A 17307-nucleotide genomic window follows, 5' to 3' on the forward strand; every position below is an offset into this window, starting at 1 on the left:
GGATGGAGGGAAATATAGTCATTCTTTCACAATATATCCACTATGGAAATGTTTTATCTAGCTACACATGTACAACTTATTGCCTATCTTCCCAGTAAGGGTGGGTGACCAAGGAGGAAAGGAAAGAATCTTGAATTCAAAGTTTTAAAATCAAATATTTAAATTATTGTTATTGTTATTATTATTACTACATGCGATTGGGAAATAAGATATACAGGCACTGGGGTATAGAGATCCATCTTGCCCTACTGGAAAGTTGGAGGGGGAATGGGGGAGGATATAGGAGAGAGCAGATTGGGGGAAGGGGTATATAGTGGGATTTCTCTTTTGGGGTGGTGGGTAGGGGAAAGATAGGGAGAAAATTTGTAACTAGGGATCTTGTGGAAATGAATGATGTAAACTAAAAATAAACATAAAATTAAAAAAAAAGTCAGTTTTCTAATAGTGCATGGGGGACAGCTGGTGGTGCCACCGTGCACAGAGCACTTGTCCTTGATTCAGGAAGATCTGAATTCAAACCTGGCCTCAGACATGTATTGGTTGTATGACCCTGGGTAAGTCACTAAACCTTTGTCTGCCTCTGTTTCCTCATCTGTAAAGTGGAGATAATAATAGTGCCCACCTACCAGGATCGTTGTGAGAATCAGATGAGTATTAGTAAAACAGTACAATGCCTACACGCTGGTAGACTAGAGAGTGGACTCTAGGTGCTATATAATACTATATAGGATTTGCATATAATACTATCAATAGGTGCTATGTAAACACTAACTGCTATCATTATTATTCATAGAAAGGAAAATCAGTAACACCATCCCAGTACCTCATAGTAGTCCTCAAAGCTCAGAAAGGAAGATGGTGTCACTCCTGTCTTGTAGCTTCTTGAGTTTGAGTAAAAAGTATCAGAACCAAATGGTAGCTTTTTGGTTTAATGCTTAGAAGTCAATGAAATGGGAACTTTATTAGTGTGTTGCTACAGGAAAGGAAATCATCTTAGTGCCATGCCCAAAAATCTCTTCCATTATAATTCTTGTCAAACAGTCTAAGCTTGTAAAGTTTCTGTTGTAAAGTGTGCTTCTTAAATAAGTACTCTAAGAACCCTGGGAAAATAGTTTATTTCCACTTCCAAGACAATTAGAATCATGAGAGCTGAGGCATCAGTCCTTGAATGAGCACTTCTAGAGACCATTTTCTGGCATAGGGCTAATAACGTTGATTTCTGTTTTCTTGGTACTAGACTGGCCAAGGTTTACCTTAGGCAAGAGGCTCAGGGGTATGTTGGATCATTTACTTCCAGGGATGAGCAAAATGTAGAACCTGGGGGTCTACACTAGGCGGTCTTTGTGCTATGACATCCCTGCCTGTTACTGGGACAGTAATTCAGTTGTACCTCATGGCCCAGGGGGCCCGAACAAGGGGCTGTGACTCACATGGATCTGTATTCAGTCCTGGGGATGGGTCTGGTCCCAAAGAAGAGGATCAGATTACTCTCTCTCTCTGTCTCTGCCCCCAGCCAGGGAAATCTTTAAAATAAAGCTTAAATGCAGCTACCATCTAATAGTCTCCCCCAGACATAGGTAACAGGTCCTCTCTAGAAAAGATACCCAGTATATACTATGGGTATCAGGTATAGAACAGCTGTTTATTTCCTCCTCCACCACAGAAAGTGCTGAAGACAAAAAGGACTCCATGAACAAGTACAGGAAACATAAAACACTCAATTAGCCCTTTATATTTGTAGTACTACCCCCACAAAAGTAAAGACGACTTTATGGGAGTGCTGAGCAGATATTTCACATTCACCTCCCTGATCCACACTGTACAAATGACTCACAAAGTCCAGATTTCCTGGGGAGCCAAGCCTTGGTTTCCTTTAGTCCTTTTGTAACCACAGGGTGATCCTGGCAGCATCTGCGTTCACCTCTGAGAAGCTCTGGTGGGCTGATGCCCAAACTCTCCACGCATAAAGTTACCACCAAGGCTGGAAGTGACCACTCCTCAGGATGGCTGGTCACTGCCCTGTAGTCAATGAAATCAAACAGGAGGGTAGAAGAAAGCAGCCTAGGACTTGGGGCCCAGTCTGAGACTCACCTGGGCAAGCACACACTCCTGCTGCCATGTGCTTGAGCTCAAGATACCATCACTGATGGAGGAGAGGGGAGTTTTCTCTCCTCCCACTTTTGCTGAAAATTTACCCAGAAGAAGAGGTGTCTGTGTAAAAGGTAAGGGCAGCATAATTTCCCAGATTGTCTTACAAACTGCACAGATGGTCCTCAACAAGACTCCATGTCACTAAATCCTGGTGCCAATCTTCAGGCAAGCTCCTGGGCACTAGGGCCCAATCAGAAGTTGCTGGGGTGTCCACAAAAGGCACCTCCCCCTCAGCAAGGGACCGGAGCCCGTGTCCACTACAGGGGAGTGGATCCAGTTCAGCAAAGCAGGGGCCCCTGATCAGACCTGCTGCATGGTGGTCCTGGTGAATAATCCAACCATCATGTCTATCACAAAGGGCTGAGAGATCATTTTCTTTTGAAAGTTCAATAGACAAATTCAGAACACATCAATAGTTAATGTGTGCAGAGCACCAGACTGCTTGGCACCTAGCCTCCTGTAGCATACAGTCTAATAAGGAAACATGACACGTGCACAGATTATCATCATGCAAAACAAAATGTGACTAGTGCATAAAAGGGGCAAGAGAATAAGGTTTGCAGGGGGAAGGTCATCATTTCCTGGGGGATTAGGGAAGGCCTCATGGCTAAGGCTGTAGATGACTTGGGCTTTGAAGAACAGGGAGGCCCCTTCCATGCCAAGGGAACAGCACAGGCAAGGGCATGGATGAGGCCCAGTGGTCGGACGGTAGATAGCACTGAGAGGTAAGGAAGGGCCAGAGCATATAGGTCATCGAGTGGCTCTGGGCTGAGTTGGGACTTAGTTATGCCAAGGGTTTGAACCTAGGATGATGTAGGGAGTGTCTGCCACTGTGGGCACCCAGCTTCCTCACAGGTAGATGGAGGTGCCATGTTAAGAGCTTTCCACTGCTGCGGGGCACTCCTGACGTTTCACAGTTGGGAATAATGGCCAGAGGGGTCTGGGTCAGCAGGTAGTAGCTACTGGGCCTTTGGCAGTGTGAGAACCATGAAAGAAGGCTTCATGAATTGGTTTTTATTTTCCTGTCTCTTCTAGAGTAGTCAAAGGTCAAGAGAAAATGGAATCAAATACCTTCTTTTCCTTTGGAAAATGCACACTTGAGCTGTCAGGTCACAGCTCTGACCAAGGCTGAGCTGTTTGGGGAACGTCGTAACTTTTATGTTTGCAATACATGAAATGATCCTTTTCCCCTTTCCCACCCCCAACCACGAATATCTGTGTTTTCACTTACTTTGATAATCACCCAGAACAGGTTTGCCTAGAGCTAAAATTGCATCCTGCCCTTTTGGCCATTAGGACAAGCCCAGTTAGGCAAGGTTCTGGCCCCTTTGGGTTGGGTTGGAATCTCTCTGTATGAAAGGTGATTCTGGGCACTCAGAGGGATTAGGTCAGAGTCAAACAGGGCTGTAAGGTTGAGTGGGTGGGAGAGAGGTGACTTGTTTGCTTATAAGCTGTCCCCATGTCTCTTCTTCAAGTAGGCTGTGATTACAGGAAACAGGCCAGCAGCACTTGACCTGCTAACAGAGGAAGTGATTTCACAGCCCACTGGTCCCCTTACTCATTTAGAATGTTGAGTCAGAGGTTATAGGACTCATAATTGAGTCCAGATTCATCCTGGCAGGGAGGGCCTTACTTCCCCACTCCCATCTTTTTTTTAAGTTGCTCAGATAAATCCAGCTCTGGTAAAAGTGATGGGGAGGAAGCCCCATCCTTTGCCCAGCAAGCTTCTCTCGGGGCTTGTTGCTTTCATTCCTCCCTCCACAAAGCTCTCATGCCAACGAGTGTGATAATTAGGCACAAGCCTTGGTCCAAATATCCTCCTTTAGAGGAATAGCTTGTTATGTTTGGAGCTGTAAAGAAACATAAAGCAATATATTCCTTTGGTCTGGAATGTGGTAATCTTTCCCCAGTCTCCACTCTGAAAATTCCCTGGGTACCCCATTGTCAGTAGGGCAGAACTGCAGTCTGGAGTAACAGCTCATCAGTAGTATTAGTACAAGAAAATGACTCATCACAGTCTTGGAAGCTTCAGAGGCAACAGGACGATTTCGTCTCATTCATGTTTTTAATTCTTTCCATAACTTGACAGGAACTTGCCGGGCTCTGTGGAGGCACCAGGCACAGCGAAAGGGCAGGGAGAGATGAAAAGATTTTGCATCTTTAACAAGGTGGTCAGAAGCTTATAAAGTGAAAAGTAAAGGAGTCTGGTGCTGGATTGCTGGTGACCAAGCCAAAGAAGGCTCCCTTTATTGTGGATGATTGAGGTTCTTGCCTTATTTCTCTCACTGGATTTCTGCTGTGTGGCAGGTGTACGGTTATAGTCACTGACCTGATTGAAAACAAATTGAACCCTCCGGACCTTTCAGTGATCATCATGTTCCATCAGGTTCTTGCTCTGGGTCATCCTTGACTAACATAATGAGGTAGATCTCGGCTTTTCTGGGGCAATAAGTATGGATGCTGTCGCGATCTGAATCTCCCTAAAAACACGATCTTCCAAGATGGCTGGATTCTGGGGATGTGGCTGTAGGTGAAGCTTTGAGGAGAGAAGGTAAAGCTGTAGACAGCTCCTTGGGGTACCCAGACAGGTCTCACTGAATTTTGTTTAGGCCTTTCTTGATTTATCAGACTCAGCTGTGTTAGTACCTCAGTGGGTCTTAATCTCATTAGGGTGAGGTGGTATAGCTTCTCATTCCATGCAATTCATTTCCAAATCATCTATATGTTCTCCATGAAGTATCCAGCTGTGTCATTGCAGACCTTACTTTGGCTCATAGGATTATTGATTTAGAGCTGGAAGGGACTTTGGAGGCCATGGAGTCAACCTTTTCATTTGATATAGATAAGGAAACTGAGACAAAGAGACAGTGTATGCTGGTAAATATTTAACAAGTGGCTCTCTGAAAAAAAAAAGGAAATTTAGACAGGACATACTTTTCAGTTTAATCTGCTTTATTACCCCTCTTCCCAATCACTTTAAGTATAAGTAATCAACAAATAATTAACAAAACCAGATTTTGTTGCCAGTTTCCAAGGTATAAATGTTCCCACTTAGAATTTAACAATGGCTGATACACTGTCTTCATCATACCCCAGCAGAGAGGTTAAACCACCTGCCCAGGCTTCCCCAGGTACCAAGGATCTGAGGTGGAATTTGAATCCAGGTTTCCCAGACTCCAAGTTCAGTGATTTCTCCACCAAACCATGCTTTCTCTTAGTATTTCTATGGATACCAGAAGAGCACTTGGGCAGTCTGTCTCTCCTCACTATCTATCAAGCTTCTTTTCTATTCATAAATACCCTTAGTGCCTCATTCTTCCAGAGCAAAACTGGCTACATCACCCCCATAAGGTTCTAGGGGTGCACTGAAATGTCAGCCCAGTCTTTCTCCAATGCTACAGGCTTGAGCCCCCATTGCAGGTGTGTTCTCCCCACTGATAATCACTCAGTGATGAGTACCTCAATCTTTTTTAACCAACTAGCATCAATTAACTTGTACTTCGAAGATTTGGCCAAAACACAGGTTACAAGCATTTTCCCCAAGCACCTCCATCCATACTGCCTTCTTCCCTGAAGAGCATGAACCCAGACAGCTCAGTTTTTATGTGTGTTTGTTCCACCACTCTCAAATGTGGCATGGCCAATAGATGGATAAGTCTTTGTCTTTGCTGTTGCTGGGCTCAGTCACAGGTCTCCAGCATCTTCCAGCTCCCATACTTCTTTCTGGTGGTTCTCTCTCCTGACCTTTCCAAGCTCCCAAGGTCACAGCAGTCTCCTTCACCTAAGACAAGAAAGAATCGACACAACAGAGACAGAATCAGCAGCAGAGTTGTGTGTGTGGGCCACGTGGTGGTGGCTGAGTGGCGAGATAAAAGCCTGAACGGCAGTTAGTGACCAGCCGGTTCCAGCTGTGCAGCTGGCCCGTTCATCGTGCCGAGAAGGTCAGACTCACCTGCAGAATGTCTGTGCATAGTCCGGCATGGGGAGCAGGTCACTTTGTATGTATGCTGGCATGCTCTTCGAGGGCTTGGCTCCCCAGATGCTTCCACATAGGAGCTGTCTTAGCTGAGCTCGCTGACCATCCTCACCAGACCTCCATTACAATGATGTCTTGTCTTTGACTATAAATTTCTCGAGAGGACGGGTTTTATCTAATTTCATCTTTGTATCACTTTAGTATGATTTTTTTACTCATATTAAGTACTTAATAAGTACTTGAATTGAATGAGGTATCATTAAGAAAAATCAACAAAATCTTTTTGATAATTCCTTCATGTTTTTTTGTTTTTTACTTCCGTTATTCCAGATCATAACTGTAATTTCTCCCTTTAGAACTCAGGTACAGTTCTGACGAGTAAGCCAGATATCTTGATGTCAGATGATCAAAATTCCCCTTAAGCTGCCCTAAACTGGCTTCAGGATTACCGATTCCCTTGCTTGACGGTTTTCTGCCAAAGATCCATTATTCAAGACTCCCAAGGTCGTCATTGATGGGTTAGTTTCTGTTCTGGGAGTCTTACTTCTTTAATGCCATAGGTCTCTTAGTGCAGGACTCTTCTCCTTCCCTCTTTTCTTTGTAAAGTGGAAGATTGAAAGACCTCCTGGTTCATAGCGTTCACTCCAGTACTTCCAGCTTGCCTGGTAGTTTGTGTACTAGTTGGAAATTTGTACCATTTTGTTATTTCTTACATGACTGACTATCTAGTTCAGCTGCCTTTCAGTTCATCTGTTTTTTTTTAGCTTCTTTGTAAATCTTGGGAACAGCAAGTGCCTGGGGTCTTCTTCTCCACCTTTTAAGGATCTTCTGCCTCTCACTTCTGCTGCCTCTTTTCTGCCCAACCCTGCTTTCCTCTGGTTCCCAGAATTACAGAGTCAAAGGTGATAGAAGACCTGAGTTGGTCAAGCCTGGGTTTGTCTCTCAGCTGGAGCGGTGTGGCCACCCTCTCAGTGTAATGAAAAGCAGACTTGTCTGCTGAAGTCCTTGCTCCTCATACTGGCAGCCTGTTCCAGGAAGCTCTTGATCTGTGCTTGTGGAGCCTGGCTCCAGCCTCTCTCCAGTTGGAATGTTCTGAGAAGTAATGGAACCCAAGGAAGGAGTGGTAGACAGGCGTTCCAGGCACCACACAGGCTGCAGATTATAGACAGAGGGATGATGGTCTATCTGCAGACTCACAGATGTTGGGAGGAATCATTCCGCACCTTCTAGATGGCATAAAGGCCTCTCAGGAACTCTTAGTCAATATTAAGGGACTGAGATGGCCACATCACCCTAGAGAGTCATTTATTTTCCGTAAGGAACATAGGACTGTGGAAAATTTTCTGGGCAAGCTACATCTTTAAACAGGTGATTTTAAGTCAATTTGGTGAAATGTTTTAGAACCCTGCTCTACACACCTTGAGAAGATGGGGCTTCATTCCCCTTCAGGGTTTCTCTAACTTTTTCAAAACCTTTACAAATTTAGATTGCAGTTCCCCTATATTGTTCTGTAAGGACTATCTTATTCTCCATTAGTATTAATTAAGCAATCAACAAGCATTTGTTGAAGGCTTTATATGTGCCCAGCATTTTGTTAAACTCTGTAGAGAAGAATAAAGACAATTGCAAGACATAGCTTTTGTTCCTTATGATAGAGTTAGAAAGCAATTGGGAAACAATGCCAGGCAGTCTGTGATCACATACTGAAATGTGCAGTCTTGAGCTATCTGGACTCAGTGCTCACCCAATAGTTGAGAAAGGAACCCTGAAGAAGTGATTTGAGTTTGTCTAAAAGAGTAGGAATCTCTTTAGCCCTGAACATTCTCTTCTGCACAATAAGCAAGTTAGATTAGTTGACCATTAAGATCTCCAAGCGCCAAATCAGGCGGCTCTGTGAGTTGACTAGTCTAAAGAATTGCATCAGTCACCTATGTTGGCATGACATAGACATAACTTTCAGGGTCTGTCGAGCCATTTCTGTGATGCTGACAGCGAGTGTGAGGATGACTCACCTGAAATGAATTTCAAGGTCACTTTTGGTGGTGTTGGTTTTTTTTTATAAGGCTGATAAAGAAGCCTCTTCCAAGTAGCAACTGGAGAGGAATGGCAGATGATTGGAATGAGGATGAAGAAGAGCAAGGATTTGGCCAACAGGGTCATGGTGCATGCATGTCTTCACCATGATCTCTTTTCTCACAGCAGCCCCAGGAGGTGGTCAGGAATAACACTGTTATTCCTACTTTATGGATAAGGATACTGAGGCTCTGAGAAGACCAGCAGCTCACCTTCCATGACCGCACAGCCAGACGTCTCCTACCTGGGGAGGGTCACCTAAATCAGTGCTTGCTGATGTGTCAGTGGGGAAGAGGGTGATGCTCACACGTGGGTATCCTTGAAACATGCCCTGGCCACAGAGGCACAGCCTCTAGTTGTGGGCATCATTTCAAAGAATCGTTTGGTTTCAGGCATCTTAAATGTGATGTGAGGAGGAAATTGGGAGTAAGTATTGTCAGATGGAGAAAGATCAAATGAAGTCTAGTGGTTCATGGCCGATACACACTTTTTTTCTTTCAGAATTATGGGTTTTGCCTTATCTTGTCTGCTTTTTCAGAAAGTAAGCTTACCAGGCAGGATCCTTGTCTTCCCTATGTTTAACACCATGAGCGTCAGTGCTTGTTTCCCAATCAATTTCATTTCATTGACACACTTGTAGATATTTAAAATTTTCTTTAAAATTTAACCAACATTCTGAGACCATCTTGAACAGAGAGGAAGCAAAAGATTCTTTGAAGCGTGTCTTTGACTAAATAAGATGATGAAGAGAATAGAACCAAGGGGAAGAAAAGTGAAAATGGGAAAGAAGAGAGATGAGAAGAGGAGAGAACAGAAGGGGAGAGACAGACAGAAATGGAGGAGGAAAGAGAAAGGAAAAAAAGAGGAGGGCCGTCTCGTGAATTTTTCTTGCCTTTATAAACACTTTTTTTTTTTTTTGCCTTTTGGAGGGCAACTGGAGTTAAGTAACCTGCCCAAGGTTACACGGCTAGTTTTTTTGTGTGGGTGTTTAGTGTCTGAGGCCAGAACCAAACTCGGGTCCTCCTGACTCCAAGGCCGGCACTTTACTCACTGTGCCACCTAGCCGCCCCCTATAAACACTTTTCAAATGGAATTTACAGAAGTGTAGAGTTGGAGGTGATTGAACCAAATGTCTAGGTCTCTAGGAATTGACTTGCTCTGTATTTGCTGGTAGAGAAGTGATTGCTTCTAGGGGCCTAGCTAAGGTTATGTCAAGGGAGGCCTCTGATTAGATTGTGTCTTCAGTGGCACGAGGGTGAGGAGCCCAGATCTATCTCTTTTTTTTTTCTTTCTCCATCCTCCCCTCACCCCACACACACTTAATAGTATTTTATTTTTTTCAATTACATGTAAAGGTAGTTTTCAACATTCACTTTTATAAGATTTTGAGTTGCAGATTTTTTCCTCCCTCCCTCCCTTCTGCATGTAATCTGATATAGGCTATACATGTACAATCATATTAAATATATTTTCACACTTGTCATGTTGTGAAAGAAGAATCAGAACAAAAAGGAAAAACCACGAGAAAGAAAAAAAAGAGAGAAAATCGTCTGCCTCTATCTGCATTCAGACTCCATAGTTCTTTCTCTGGTTGTGGGATAGCATTTTCCATCATGAATCTTTTGGAATTGTCTTAGATCAGGGGTGGGGAACCTGCGGCCTTGAGACCACAGGTAGCCCTCTAGGTCCTCAAGTGCAGCCCTTTTACTGAATCCAAACTTCACAGAATAAATTCCCTTAATAAAAGGATTTGTTCTGTTAAACTTGGGTTCAGTCAAAAGGCTGCACCCAAGGACCTGGAAGGTCACTTGTGGCCTGAAGGCTCCAGGTTCCCCACTCCTGTCCTGGGTCCTTGTATTGCTGAGAAGAGTTAAGTCTATCAGAGTTAGTCATCGGACAGTGTTGTTGTCACTGTGTACAATATTCTCCTGGTTCTGTTCCCTTCACTCTGCACTGGATCACTTTTCACACATTGTTATGGAGGAAAAGGGAAGAGGAGTGTGACTGTTTTTAGAGAGATCGCCTACACCATTAGAATGTCAGCTGCTTGAGACAGGAACTCTTTTTGCCGGCCTTTGCATCCTCAGCCCTTAGTACGGTTCCTGACACATAGTAAATGCTTAATAAATACTTATTGATTCATTCATTGATACTAAGATTACTGAGGTTAAGTAATTCCAAAGGCATGTAGGCACATTCTGTAGTATCAACAAAAAATGGCAGAAAGCATCCCAAGAACCTTTTCAGGATTGGAAAAGAGATCTGTTGCTCCCTTGCAGTCCCAGGACTGTTTTGCAGGCAGGCAAGTAGAACATGAATTCATTTCAACTTAGTTCAATAAGTACTCATTGAGTGGCCAGTATTGCAATGGAATATTCAGTATTGTGTTTGATGTTATGAAAAGAATTGCACCATACCATCTCTGTCCTCCCAGCGTTTACACTATTGTTGGGTAGGTATTTTAGGGAACAAGACCAAGAATTAATCTAAAAGAAAGTGCCCATAATCACATGTCAGAATGCATTATATACATAAGAAATGCTATGGCCATCAGGTAGAAGCAGGTTAGTGCTGGTGTAGTTGTTGATATGGGTGATGGGGCTGGTGGGGCTGGATGGGGAAGGAAGGTGGTTTCATGAAGTAGGTGGAACTTAATTGAAATAGGTCTTTAACATTTAACAAGATTTGGATGGCTGGAAAGGGCTAGGGCACTGCATGCATTGGGAACAATATAAACTAAGGTACAGAAATGCAAGTGAGTGGTGTGTTTGCATCTGGGAGATGGGCTTGGCTGGAATCTAGAGCATGTATTGGGAATATTTATATTAAAATGTCAGCTGCTTTACACATTTGTGGATCCTTAGCTATCTATGATCATTTTTGTTTCTAACACAGTTCTTGATTCACAGTGAGTGATTGATAAATACTTATTGACTGATAGTGTTAGCAGCAACTCTATAACCTTTTCCCTAGGAGTCTAGACTCTCTCTTTAAACAAGGAAACCTTTAACTTGCCCCAAACAAGTTATGCAGTATATGGAAGACAGAGTAGAAATAAACAAGTGTCAAAAAGAGACAAACTTCTCTTTTCCCCTCTGTATTTGCAATGCCACTATTTTGCAACTAACCAAGGGGATATGTTTATTAAGTGGAAGGTTTTACTTGGGAACCTGGAGACTAGAATTTAAGCTTTAATTAATTGCTAATTTGTTTTTTACCTTTGGGGGTCCTAAAATAGCATCAAGGATTAGTGAGGACTCCTTCCATCCACTAAGATTGCCTTCCATACCTTAGCAGATGGTCTTCATAAAGACTATTATTTCACAACAGAAGAGATTGTTTTAGGCAGTTTAAAGTGTAGCATCTTTAAAAAGGGTCCCTCTGTTAAAAAAAAAAAACCAGACATAATGTACCTCCCCTTCTTTTTGTTGGTGAATGTGATTAAGTGTGAAACATTGCATGTGTTATCAGACCTGGATGATGCATTGATTAGTTTTGCAGCACTGATTTTTTTTTCCCTCTCTTTAAACATATTTCCTTTCTGGTAAGGGGAGGACATGTATTTGGAAATGAAGATAATCTAAAAACAAAAGATCAATAAATTTTTACATAAAAAACTAGAATTGCAAAATAAGATGACAGAAGTTGAATATGCTTTGACTTTTAATAGAACGTTAGATCAGGTGAAAGTGCTTTTAAGAAAGATGTTTAGAACTCTATGTTACAAGTGTAGAAAGTTTGGAATCTCTAATGATTTCAGATGTTTTCCTAGATCTTATCTATGGCTGGGAAAGGTGGAGAGCCTTCTAGTTTGCCTTGGCCCTGGTGGACAGTAGTAATTTGGGATGGACTCAGTCAAGGTCAGTGAGTCTCTTCCTCTTCTATCCCCTGTGGTTTTTCAGAAGCCCTGGTTACTAATCTCACTAGCTTTAGGTCAACAGATCTCAGGAGTCATAATTGCTTACTAAGACTCTTGCAGGCTGTAATAAAAGAAAGAGAAAATATGGATACCTCTCAATATATGGAATAAATATTCTCCTGAAAAACTGACCAAAAGTGAAATTGTGCATATTGAATTCTCCCTTTGTTATTGATTCTATTTGATTCTTAGCTTCTTGAGGGAATGCTGTTATTTTTCATCTTTGTATTCTTAATGACTTGCATGGTGCCCTCTTTGCACATAGTTGACCTCAATAATTATTGAGTTCAATTAATTGTTGTCACAATAATTCATCATCTGTTAGTCAACTTTATGGTGAATATCTTCTCAATTTCAAACTCATTTAGGCTCAGATGACACATATAGGGAGAGATGGAGCCAAGATGGCATAGTGATGGGATGCATTGTGGTGGGGTCTATTCCACAAACTCCTCCAGACAGATCTAGAAAATATGCCAGACCAAATCTCGATGGAGTAATCCAGAAAAGGTCACAGTGAGTCACTTATCCAGTTTAGCTTGGCATAGGGAAACAGACAGAGAGGTCTGCAGACTCTGGGGATGGGTGAGGGAATGAGCATGCCATGGCCCAGAGAGTTCTAGCACCTAGGGAGTAGCTGAGTACCAGGGCAAGAGGAGGTCCCAGATCCATACTGGGGCACTGCCATGGTGACAGGTGTGAACTGGCATCTGTCATCAACTTTCCTGGGTTTTGCCTCAAAGTGCACCACTGTGCACAGTGGTGGCATTTCTGAGTAGGGAGGTCCTGGGTGTATACCGAGAAAGGAAGAAGTTCTGAAGCCAGTAGCTGCAGTGGTATGGCTCAGAGGTTAAGCTCAGCACAGGCTCTCACTTAGAGCTTCTAGCCCAGCCTGCAGAGGAATAACTAAGACAAAAATACTAGACTAAAGGGGAACCTACAAATCTGCCTCTCTAAACCAACTGAGTTTTTCCAGTTGACTGATAGAAGTGGAATCCAGAAGCAGTCTACTCTTGTTGGCTTGTTTTTGTTTTAAATAATACTTTATTTTTTCCCCAATTGCATGTAAAAACAATTTTTAAACATGTTTTTAAAAATTTTGAGTTCTAAATTCTTTTCCTCTTCCCTCTCCCCTCCCTGAGATGGTAAGCAGTTAGATATAGATTATACAAATGAAGTCATGCAAAACATATTTCCTTATTAGTCATGTTGTGAAAGACAACACAGATTTTAAAAAATCCGTAAAAAATAACTGAGAAATAGTATGCTTCAATCTTTATTCAGACTCCATCAGTTCTTTCTCTGAAGGTGGATAGCATTTTTCATCATAAGTCCTTAAAAATTGTCTTGGATCTTTTTTATTTCTGAGAACAGCTAAGTCATTCAGTTGATCATCACAGTGTTGCTATTGCTGTGTACAGTGTTCTCCTGGTTCTGCTCACTTCACTTTCCATCAGTTCATGGAAGTTTTTCCAGGTTTTTCTGAAATCATCCTGCTTGTCATTTCTTATGGCATAGTAGTATTCCACTGAAGTCATAAACCAGAACTTGTTCAGCCATTCCCCAATTGATAGGCAGCCCCTCAGTTTCTAATTCTTTGCCACAACAAACAGAGCAGTCTCCCCTTGCTGTAAAAAAAAAAGGGGAGAGGAATAAGCATTTATTAAGTACCTAATATTTTCCAGGCACTGTGCTAAAAGTTCTACAGATATTATCCCATTTGATAGTTTTTAATGAGAGTGCTCAAGGAAGAAAATAGAAAAGAAATTAGAGTTTTAGAAACAAGAAATTGGAAAGGGAATTAAATAGGTTGGCATAAGAGATATAAAACCTGGACCAAGCAGCAAACCTCCTGATGATTAGAATGCACCACAGAGAAGCCATGAGACAACAAGAAATGCTGAAACAAAATCAAAAGCATGAAAAAATAGAAGAAAAAGTGAAGTGTCTTAGAGCGAAAAAAGACCTGGAAAATAGATCGAGGAGAAAAAAATGTAAGAACCATTGGACTATCTGAATGCCATGACCAAAAAAAAAAAGAGCCTAGATATTATATTTCAAGAAATCTTGAAAAGAGTGCTGCCTAGATCTCTTAGAAGCAGAGGGAAAAGTATAAATAGAAAAAAGCTATTAGTCACCTTCTGAAGGAAACCCCAAAATGAAAATTCCCAGGGACATCATAGCCAAAATACAGAACTTTCAGGTCAAATAAAAAATACCATAACATTCAGAAAGATTTCAAGTACTGAGAAACCAGCCATGATCCCACATGATTTGGGAGCCACCACTATAAAGGAGTGGATAATTTGGAGTACAGTATTTCAGAAGGCAAAGGATGTGGGCTCACAGCCAAGAATAACTTACCCAGTAAAACCATGTATGTATAATGCTGTGGGGTGGGGCTGGGGGACCTTTAATGAAGTAGAAGACTTCTAAGCAGTCCTGATAAAAAGACTAAAAACTGGAGAAAAATTTCAATATTTGCACTCAAACATGGCATCAAGAGAAACATAAAAAGGTAAACATGAATGAGCAATGATGAAGGATTAAACAAGGATAAAGTGCTTGTATTCAAATGTGGGAAGGTGACACATATGTCCTCTTTGAACCCACCTGCATAGGGCTCATAGAGGGCGTCTAATTATGTAAGTCCTGGGAGTGGTTCTGCTAAGTCTTGATGATCTTCAGAAAAGAATGGAGAGGAGAAGAGGAATACACTGGGGGAAAGGTAAAGGAAGCTTAGGAAAAAATGTTCTTACATTGTCAAGGTACATAAGGAGATGTCTACAGAATAAGGAGGAGGGGGTGAGAGGGAGTGGCTGACACTTGAACCTCACTTACATCTGAACTGGTCAAGAGAAAGAAGAATGCACACTCACCAACAGTTGGGTACAGAAATACTTTTCACTCAACAGGAAATAGAAGGGGAAGAGGAGAAATTAGAGGGAGGTTAGATTAAGGGAGGGATTAGTCCCAAGCAAAACAAGCTCGTAGGACGTACAAAAATATTTATAACTCTTTTTTGAGGTGGCAAGAATGGGAATCTGAGGGAGTACCCATAAATTGGGGAATGGATGAATCAGTTATGGTATTTACATGTGACTGGGACACTGTTGTGCTAAATTCTTATCAGCATCATGACCATCTAGGACTCCAGAGGACTAATAATGCACCATGCTGCCCACTTCCTGATAGAGAGGAGAGGGGCGCAACGCAGAACAAGTCCCTCCTCAAATGTGTTTCTGGACGTGGCCAACGTGGAGATGTGTTTTGCTTGACTGTACGTGTTTTTAATGGTCTTTGTTTCTCTCGTGTTCTCATTGTGTGGGGGGCAAGGGAAAGTGGAGGCACAGAGTTGAGGTGGAAGGATCTTAGGTGATTAAAACAAATTTGTGCAAGTGTGTGTATACCTATATATGTGTGTATGCACATATATGTGTATATATGTGTGTACACACATACACATATATAAACATATATAGTTCATCAATAAGCCATTCTCTAGGCCTATTCAAGTTGGGAGGATTTGGTAGAATTAGTTTTGCTGGCAGAGCCTTCTCCATACTTACGAGATATCTGAACACTTTAAATTGGAGGTGTCAGACTCTGCCATCGGGCCCCTGACTGCAAAATGACCCAGGCCTTCAGGTGGGCAGTGCCCGTGTCCAGGAACCAGACTAAAATGTAATTGAGAAATGCTTAACAAAATAAATAAAAATATAGTGCAACATATATAATGTTAGTTTTGTGGTTTTCTAAGTCAATATGTGACCTGCAAAAACATCCATCTTCATTTGCTGTCAAATGCATTTCTTCCTTGATAACACCAGTTGGGCATATGAGGTAACTGACATACGTGTCAGAAATGTCACTGTCCACTGCTGAGTGGTTCTTGAGTGCTGGTGACAGTGCTAGGTTGGCCAGTAAAGAGAACGGGATTAGCCAGTAGACTTAAGGCAGCCCTGTACACTGCTGTGATAACCTTTTTTAAAAATTTATTTTTTTATTTTTTGCTTTTTGGAGAGGGGAAGGTAGGGCAATTGGGGTTGAGTGACTTGCCCAAGGTCACATGGCTAGTTTTGTGTTAAGTGTCTGAGGCCGGATTTGAACTCAGGTCCTCCTGACTCCAGAGCTGGTGCTCTATTCACTGTGCCGCTTAGCTACCCCATGTGGTAACCTTTTTATTGGTGAGGAGGAGACCAGATTTGCCTGCAAGAAGTACTTTTTGGGGGGAATCTAGTGCTTCTATCTGCAGTTATTTTTTCATAATCTAATCCTTAATTTTAAAAAAAAATCACAAAAGTCGTCTAGTGATCTCAGGTTAAAAGACTAAAGTTTCATTTGCTTCCTCCAGCTCTCACAACTCACACTGAACCAGTAACTGTACTTTTCTGGGCACCGATTTCTATAACCTATAAAACAGACAAAAAAGTCTTGCTCCCTTAATATTATGTGGGGCTACTGAGAGAATAAATTAAAGCTTGTAAAGAATCTGAGCTCTTTGGATGGTATTGGTCACTAATAGGAATAGATGGTATTTGTCAGGGTTTTGAGACAGGGCATGTTGTGCTATTTAAGGCAAGGCAGGAAGGATGCCCTCTTGCCAGCTGCTCCATTCCTGGCAGCAGCTTACCACTCTGACTTCCTGGTCTTTGTCGGCCCACCATAGGAACTAGTCCCTGCATCTGCGCCAGCCAAACCCCTCTAGTTATTGTCTCAACTCTCCCATGGCCTGACGAGCACCTGACCACTCTGAGAGCTCACATCTTCAGGGATTGATGTTCATCTCTGCGGGCTCTTTGTAGCCCCTGCCTTCCTTCCTTCCTAAGCACCTTCAAGCATTTCTGCATGGTTACCCACCCTTTTCTAGTCTGCCTCCCCCTCCTGCCTTCCTGAATACTGGATTTCCCAGCTCACAACTCTAAGAAGGAGCTTTATTTCAGAGGAGAAAGGGGCCCCCATATGTGGCCTATTATATCCATATCAACTTGCTTACCCTTTTCAAACAGCTATTGTCTTTTAATAGGGTCCTGCCTGGCAGGGGGAGTCCTTAATTCCTGCCATATAAGAATGGGCAGCTTGAGTTACAGCAAGCTGCAGTACGGTGCTCTGATCAAAAGGCTTCTGTTTTTCAGATTTTTCCTCTCTCTCCCTCTCTCTCTCTCTCTCTCTCTCTCTCTCTCTCTCT

At 42.4% G+C, this 17307-nt stretch overlaps 1 protein-coding gene across 3 annotated transcripts in view; it reads left to right on the forward strand.

The window, feature by feature from the left end:
• Positions 1-17307, forward strand: part of CSTPP1 (centriolar satellite-associated tubulin polyglutamylase complex regulator 1) — a 175846-nt gene that overhangs the window by 56552 nt on the left and 101987 nt on the right. The gene's annotated exons all lie outside the window — the stretch shown is intronic.

The sequence above is a fragment of the Petaurus breviceps genome, unplaced genomic scaffold (genome assembly GCF_028583685.1).
Source record: "Petaurus breviceps papuanus isolate PSGF00001 unplaced genomic scaffold, PetGlider_PUasm1.0 188, whole genome shotgun sequence".
In the NCBI taxonomy this organism is placed as follows: domain Eukaryota; kingdom Metazoa; phylum Chordata; class Mammalia; order Diprotodontia; family Petauridae; genus Petaurus; species Petaurus breviceps.